The sequence below is a fragment of the Vulpes vulpes genome, chromosome 5 (assembly GCF_048418805.1).
Source record: "Vulpes vulpes isolate BD-2025 chromosome 5, VulVul3, whole genome shotgun sequence".
Classification (NCBI taxonomy): Eukaryota; Metazoa; Chordata; class Mammalia; order Carnivora; family Canidae; genus Vulpes; species Vulpes vulpes.
Window position 1 is genome coordinate 95,074,212 of NC_132784.1, and position 8,843 is coordinate 95,083,054.

An 8,843-nucleotide genomic window follows, 5' to 3' on the forward strand; every position below is an offset into this window, starting at 1 on the left:
TCACAGAACATGTCACCAGTGGCAGACTGAGTTTAACACAGATCTTCATGTCTCCAAAATCCAAGCACTCATCTACTATGTTCTGTGGACAGTGATAAATTTGGGACCTTAAACACTCTATCTTTTTAATGAAACTAACTTCGCAGGTGCTTTCCTTTGTTTTGTCTAGTTGGTAACTAGCTCTGCATATTTACTTTGTGAACACAATAAAATTAAGGAAAATTATGGAAGGAGAGGAAAAACGGCAATCATGTGAAGATGCGAGCCATGATACATTTGATTTCTGAATAATTTTATTGCCATAATTAAAAATATTTCTACTAGGAAGTTATCAAAAAGATTATTTGACAATTAATTGACTTTATCATTTAAGTATTGTTAATATTTATGCATATCTATTCTTGATATTAATCAATCTATAAAAAATAAGGTAAACTATGTAGGATTAAAATATCCTTAAAATTTATTTTCATAGAATATTATTGAACATACAGAAAAAATGAAGAAAATCACATAAAATAGCATATTTAATCATTTTCTCTATATGATTAGAAGTCTGTTATCAAATATAACTTAATTTTCAATTTCATTCCAACCTTAATTGGAATTGTCTTGCTCAACAAATAATTATGCACCAAACACATAAAAATATGGCACTATGCTGTGCCATGTGCAATAATTAAATTTTTTTTGAATTACTGGAAGGATTTATAATGCTCTACAGAGTATACATAAATGCGAAGGATATTATTCCGTAGGAGGAGAAAAGCATAGCCAATTATCAGGCAAGAGAGAGACATTCAAAAACAGCTTTCAAATTGTCACCTCATTGGCACAGAACACACTTTATCCATGGCCCATAAACCACCAAAATAGAAATCAGCTACTCCGGCCTCAGAAGCTACAGTCTCATCTGAGAATGGGTATTTTGTATGCTCTCTGGTTTTACAGTCCAAGCTTGGTGAAATGATCTGGCTCAATAATTCAAAAACTAAAACTAAAAGTTTGCTCAAACAACTAAAAGGTAACAGAAACTATAAGCCTGAAATTTAGATTACTTGTGTATGTGGGTGTCCATGTGTGTGCATGTGCACGTGTATATATTTATAAGTTGGATACAGGCTGGCCCATGATATGTTTCAAACTTTACTGCAGAATTATTTTAATCACTGAGCAGCACATGGAATTTTTCAGTGGCCATGAATCAGCATCATGATTGAGGCAAGTCTAGGGAGAAATTCTGGTTTGCAACAAAGCAGCTGAGAATAACCATATATGTTAAAAATCTCAACACACTGGATTTTGATTAAATACAATACAAAACCAATTATCAAAAGAAACAAACAAACAAACAACCCATTTTGTAATATTTGCACACAAGTATTCATTGATCTGGAAGTTAGGTCTAAATTCGAACTATTTTAAATATTGTCTATAAAGAAAGAGAAATTGTAATTGTAGGGAAGCAATTTTGAGATGGGCGCGCTGAGGATGCAAGTCTGTGAGTCTACCAGTCCGTCTGTCCTGCTCTTGCCGACACAGTTTTCAGCCTTGACCTCCAGCAGTGCGCACTTGGGAAAGCTAGCCCAGAACTTCCAGGCCACTTTCGAGGACAAGGTGAAGCTCTCCGACCACAAAGGGAAATACTTGGTCCTCTTTTTCTACCCACTGGACTTCACCTTTGCCCTTTGGAGATCACGCCTTGCAGTGAGTGTGCCAAGGACTTTGGCAAGCTGGGCTCTGAGCTGCTGGGGGTCTCTGTGGACTCTCAGGTCACCCAGCTGGCTTAGACCAACACTTTGAGGAAGGAGGGAGGCTTGGGGTCTCTGAACATCCCCCTGCTGGCAGATGTAACCAGAAGCCTGTCAGGGGATTATGGCATGCTGAAGAAAGATGAAGGCGTTGCCCTCAGGGGCCCCTTTATCATCAATGGCAAGGATGCTCTTTGCCAGGTCACTGTCAACAATTTGCTTGTGGGGCACTCTGTGGACGAAACTCTGTGGCTGGTCCAGGTCTTCCACTATGCTCATGAGCATGGGGAAGTCTGTCGGCTGGCTGGAAGTGAGGCAGCAACGAAGTCAAGCCTAATGTGGACAACAGCAAAAGATAATTCTCCAAACACAAAGAGGCTGGCAGATAGGTGAAAAGCTTGGGCTGTTGGCCTCCACCTGTACCCCTATCTAGATTCCCCCATTCTGACAGGAAAGGCCAGACCTGCCTCCTTAAACTCCATAATCCATAATTTTGAGGGCTAGGCCAAGGCCTTCTCATTCTCCTAGCTGGGATCTTGTGAATGGTGACCCCTTCCCTGGAGTCCACCTAGCTGGGCACAGGCCCAGAAGTAACCAATAAAGTATGAAAATAGAGAAAACAAAAGCACAAACAAACCAAAATAAAACAAATTTCCAGGAAGGAAAGGCCTTATAGTAGTACATTTTTACAATGAGGAGAAAATATTGACACACTTATGTTTGATAAAATGTATAAGGATGTATACAGAATGTATAAGGAGTGCCTACATCTCTTACCAAAAAGGCCAAAGGACCATGAAATATGCTCAAAATCATTGGTCATTAGAGAAGTGAAACTAAAAACCACAATATCCTACACTTATACACCACTCCAAAGGCTATGTTAAAACAACTGATGCTAGAAAGTTTGTGCAGTTGGTAAGAAAGTCAAAATGTAGAGCCACTTTGGAAAATAGGTTGGTGGTTTCTTATAAAGATAAACATAATATACATTATTACCCAACAATCTCATGTCTAGATATATTCCCAAGAGAAATGAGAATACATATCTACACAAATCTTTAGATTCCAAATAACTTATTGTTACTCTTGTAGACTTAGTCTTCGGAAGCATTTAAAATTTGCTTTCTTAAAATCCTGAGAGGAAGAGTCAGGACGGTTTTACTGTGTAACTTGAACACATGAAGTGATGTATTTGGCACACTTCACACCTGTTTTATATTCTCTTGTGTTACACAGGCTACAAGCTCCACTTCCTCAGCCTGCCCTTGACTCACCTTGTTTCTCTAAGAGTTGTCTTAGTTACATTAATGTTTTTCTTGACTAAGAACTCCAGGGAAAAGGTAGGACAAGAATCTCAAGTTGCTTCTGAAAATCTTTAACTGATGTCATTACACTAATCATAGAAACTGTGATCACTATTCTTAGAATTTTTTTTCGGAAGAAAATATTTTGACTTGCGTGGATAGTGCTGAAGAAAGGAAGATTCACTTGTCATGACAAATCCTATATGAAAAGAGTCAATGTACCTAATTGTATTTAACTGAAAAAAAGATTTTTTTGTGTGTATTAGTAAATGAGCAATAGTAATAAACACATCTTCAGATTATACTTAAAATTTGATGGTCTGTGGAAATACTATATTTAATAAAGGGAGTATTGAATAAGTAAAATAAAAATTCTATTTGATTACAAATATCTTGTCTCCCTCATTTTGAATTAAAAGTTAAAATTGTGGTTATAATAAATTATCTGAATTATTGTATATAAAATGAAAGAGACTTTACACTTGTGTGTGCATATGTGTTTTTGTGTGTATCCCTTGTTTTTTTTTAAACAAAGTAGGAGCTCTTTTGGTACAAATGATTCAATACTTCATGACCTTTGCAAACTTAATTCTTAAAGTGAAAAAATAACTCCTTTACATTAGAATTTAGTAAGATGATTACAATAGATATCTGCTATTCCATTGGATATCTTTTAATATTTTTATAAATTTTGGCTTTAGGATTCATGACTTTCTGAGGTAAAGCTGAAAGCAAAACAGAACAAAACAAAACCCCCTACCTTTCACAGCATGATTCACATTGTGTCATATCCATTCCTGCTGGCAGTGGACTTACTTGATGACCTAGCAACACCAGGCAGCAATTAAAATGGACTGCTCAGCTACATCCAACAAACCGAATAAAACCTATAGACATTATGCTCAGTGAAAAAAAGAAAAAACAGGGGAAGGTGGGGGAAACCAGTATATATTATATGTTTCTATTTTTATGAAGTTAAAAATAATCAGAACTAAGCAATGGAGTTTGAGGCCAAAGCAACAGTTAAATTGGGGAAGGATAAATGGCACACTAATTGGAGACTAAATGTGAATTCTGGGGTGGTGGTGCAGTTACACCTCTTGTAGTGCTGTTTACCTGATCATATTCACTTTGTGATATTTCTCCAAACTGTAAAATTTTAAATTATGTGCTTTTTCCTATATATATTATACTTCATTACAACTGTTTAAAATGTTTTAAGAAAAACCTCTAACCAATGGCGGGGGGATGCAAGGATGCAATGTGTTTTTATACTTGGCAAAGCTGTGTTCATTCAGCCAAGTGGACCCGCACACATTTAGCATGGATAAGGAAGAGTAGATTACATTAAACTGTTATTATGGTAACAAATTTTGTGTTCATTACTAATTTAAAATTCTAGCTCTTATAAAAAATTCTGATTCAGCCTAATAGGGTAGAAACTTAATGCATTCTAGTTTCCTAGCACTGAAATAAATCTATAGTGGCTTAAAAAACAGATCAGAGAATGGGGGTTTGGGCTTTCAGTGTCGGAATACACGATTTTAACAAATTTCGTGAAGAGAAGAAAAGCAGAAGAGAAATGGATGAAACAGGTAGAGGACTGACAATGTAAGATTAAGGTATTTGTGGGGAGGTTGCTGATTATAACAGTGGCAAATATTAGTTTCCTCAAATCAATCAGATACTCAATGTCCTACGCGATGCAGGATATTTCTATATAATAAAACATTTTCTCACCCAAAATGCTTTTATTACCTTCCCTGAGAAAGCTGCCAGAATGTTTTGAGATAAGATATTTATTGTGTGTAACTTTGCTGACATTTGTCCACTGAGATAAGCACAGAGTAAATTGTTTTTCTGTTGACATTTGTTCTCAATGAAAGTTTTTGTTTTCTTTTCTAGTAGATAATACCCTCAAAGTGTCCACTGGGTATTAAAACTGCATCTTTTGGAATTGGCGAAGTGATATTTTACACCTAAAAAATAAAAATTATCTCTTGTTTGAGGGCTTTTTTAACAATATCTTTTTTGATATTCTAACACTATCTACATGTTTCTACTCAGTTGGATATTAACTAGCTTATGGTTATTATAGCATTATTTAAATTAAATGAGTGATTTATTGAAATAGCTCACAAGCTTCCTGGAAACATTAATTAATTTCACTGAACTGTGATTCCTTTTCTCAGCAGGTTATATATTCAAAACTTTTCTTCTGGGACGCCTGGGTGGCTCCGTGACTGTCAGCCTTCGGATCCGGGCATGATCCCGGGATCCTCGGATCGAGTCCCACATCGGGCTCCTTGCATGGAGCCTGCTTCTCCCTCTGCCTGTGTCTCTGACTCTCTCTCTTGGTGTTTCTCATAAATAAACAAGTAAAATCTTAAAAAAAAACCCTTTTCTTCAAAATCAAAAATATATAAGAAGTGCCTAACTGAATAAGAATATTGGATGATAGGGATGCCCAGCTGGCTCAATCAGTAGAGCATATGATTCTAGATCTCAAAGTTGTGAGTTTGAGCCCTAAGTTGGGTGTGGAGATTGTTTAAAAATAAAATTAAAAGAAAATCCTTTTTTAAAAAGAATATTGTATCATTATTTTTAACCAAATAACTTACCTCAATTTGGATAGATAATAGATAATAATAGATGGATGTAGGTTGGGGCGGTATTAGCCTAGCTCATTGGAAAATGAGATTAGGATTTGTAAGACTGCTTGGAGGGCACCTGGGTGGCTCAATCAGTTGAGTGCCCAACTCTCAGTTCTGGCTCTGGTCATGGTTTCCGGGTCCTGTCATTGAGTCCCCGCATTGGGCTCTGCTTGGTGAGAGTCTGCTTGAAGATTCTCTCTGTCTTGCTCTGCCCCTCCTCCTGCTCAGACATGCTCTGTCTCTCTAAAATGAATGAGTCCAAACAAACAAACAAACAAACAAACAAAAAGACTGCCTTGAAATCCAAATTGGAATAATATAAAAGGACTTTCAAGTTTCTAAGCCTTTTGGCAAATTCAGTAGTATTGAAAAAAAAAGAAAGGTAATCATGGCAGAAATTCTTCCTAGGAACAGATTGTGTGAATGACTAGATCTTGCTTTGCATAAAATCATATTGATATCACCAAATGTGGAAAGACATCACACAATAATACCCTAAATAAACTATATAGTTGGACCCTCTCTAAAATGCACTTTAAGCACGAAAAACAGAAAGAAAATGCAGAAAAGTAGTAATTGCCCATAGCTAATTATCTCCAATAAACAGGATTTTAGAGAATAAAAATCTAAAAGAAAATGAATAATAAGAGATCTATCAAGACAGTGGTGGCAAAGGAAGAGATATGTGCAGATGGTTCCTCCTGCAGGTAACCTGACCCTAACATCTGATCCAACTTTCTTGCAATTAGCATGCTCACTATTATCAATATTTTGGACATTGTTATGAAATTAGTGAAAGCACGATGGCTCTGTGTTCTTTCTCAAGATTCTTTGGCTATTCTGGATCTTTTGTGGTTCTGTATATATTTTAGAGTTGGCTTTTCCATATCTGTGAAAAATCTCATTGGAATTTTGATAGGAAATAAGTTGAATATATCACTTTGAGTAATATGGACATTTTAACAACATTAATTCTTTAAATCCATGAACATGGGCATCTTTCCATTTATTTGTATCTTTTTAAGTTTCTTTCATCAATATCTTACAGTTTTGGTATACATCTTTCACCTTCTTGGTTAAGCTTATTCCTAACTATTTAATTTTTTGATACTTCCATAAATGGGATTATATTTATTTTTTAAGTTTAGTCAAATGAAGCAGTGATAATTAGGAAGAAATAAAGAAATCCATAACTGATTATGATCAATTAATTTTAAACACCACTGTACTTGGTTCAGTTAGAATTTTTTTCTTGATTTCCTCTTGTTGGCATAAAAAAATGCAACTGAGTTTTGTATGTTGACTTTGTGTCCTACAACTTTATTGAATTTGTTTATTAGTTTCAATGCTTTTTTTGGAGTCTTTAGGGTTTTCTACATATTAGATTATGTCACCTGCAAACAAATATTTTTATTTCCTCCTTTCCTATTTGAATGCTTTCTAATTCTTTTTGTTCTTTCCCATTTGCTTGCTTGTGTTAGTATTTTCATTACTATTAACATAGTAATAGAAGTAGGGAGGGTGGACATTCTTGCCTTGTACAGAATTTTAGAGGAAAACTTTCATTCTTTCTTCATTGATTATAATGTTAGCTGAAGAGGTTTTTAAATAAATGGTCCCATTGTGTTGAAGAGGTTTCCTTTTGGAGTTGTTTTGTTGAGAGTTTTTATCAGATTTGTATGTTGAACTTTTCAAATACCTTTTCTGCATTTATTAAGATGATATTTTAATATTTTATTCTGTTATTGTGGTATATTCCATTGATTGATTTGCATATGCTAAACCAATCTTACATCCCAGGAATAGATCCCACTTGGTCTTGGTGCATGATCTTTTTGATGTGCTGTCAAATTCAGTTTGCTAGTATTTTGTTGAAAACCTTTACATTCCTATTATTTATTTTGAGTACATTTGATAGGTATGATGTAAACTGCTTCTTTATCCTAAAGATACAAACTGTAAGATATTTTATAATACAAAAAGAGAATACTTTTATTTAATAGACAAATGAAATGACATAAATAATTAATAGGATTCAAAAGTGATAGAACCAGTGTCATAGTAGTGATGAAATGTTTAATTTATTTTCCACATGAAGGATTAAATGTTCTTCTGTATATTTAGAATAAAAGTGAATAATTACAAGCACATAGATCATTCTATAGTAACTAAAATGCATGAGAGGGACACATATTAGTTATTTATCTTAATATGAAAGTTTGAATTAATATCCAAAACAAAAAGCCACTTACAAATATAAAAGCAAGTAGTAAATTAGAGATATTTACTATTTCATCTTTTCATTTTTTATTGTTAGTAAATATTATTTTCAACATGCCTTTATCAGAATTCTTATTGAGAGATTTGTATAACTCATCAAAAAGCAAAAGCATAAAAGTAAATTACTTTAGAAAATAAAAGTTCAGCAAAACAACTACTGTCATCTTTGAGATAAAACAATGTCAAGTTAAACTGATTTTGAGGTGTATTTTCAACATTTTTCTTTAATAGAAGCTCTTCTAAAAAACGATACTTATGATTTCTTATACAAAAGTGTAATTATACTTGTTCAGATTAAGTTCTGCCATATGAAAGTTTTTTTCTGTCAAAAAATGAAAAAAAAATATAAAAAGCACCAGAATATTAACTACATATGTGAAGAAAGCAGAGGCCCTTTCTGAACTCACAGGCTATTATTTGACTTATCACATCTCTAATTAGATAGAAAAAAATAGAATCTCAAAGACTATATTGAGGTATTCCTTAAAAGTATAAAATTTTACATTCAGATGAAAAATAAACTATGAATCCTTAAGACTTTAATTGTGAGGACAATAACTTTCATTATTAATATAACAGGGCATATTTGTAGCAATTTTACATAAAACTCAGATATGACTCCCAAAAAAAGATATGAGGGTTTTCTGTATTATTTTTTTTAAATTTTTTTAATTTATTATTTATGATGGTCACACAGAGAGAGAGAGAGAGAGAGGCAGAGACATAGGCAGAGGGAGAAGCAGGCTCCATGCACCGGGAGCCTGACGTGGGATTCAATCCCGGGTCTCCAGGATCGCGCCCTGAGCCAAAGGCAGGCGCCAAATCGCTGCGCCACCCAGGGATCCCGAGGG

General features: G+C 34.5%; 1 pseudogene; it reads left to right on the forward strand.

Moving 5' to 3' along the window:
* Positions 1-1,476: 1,476 nt before the first annotated feature.
* Positions 1,477-2,140, forward strand: LOC112914592 (peroxiredoxin-2 pseudogene; annotated as a pseudogene).
* The last annotated feature ends 6,703 nt before the right edge of the window (positions 2,141-8,843 follow it).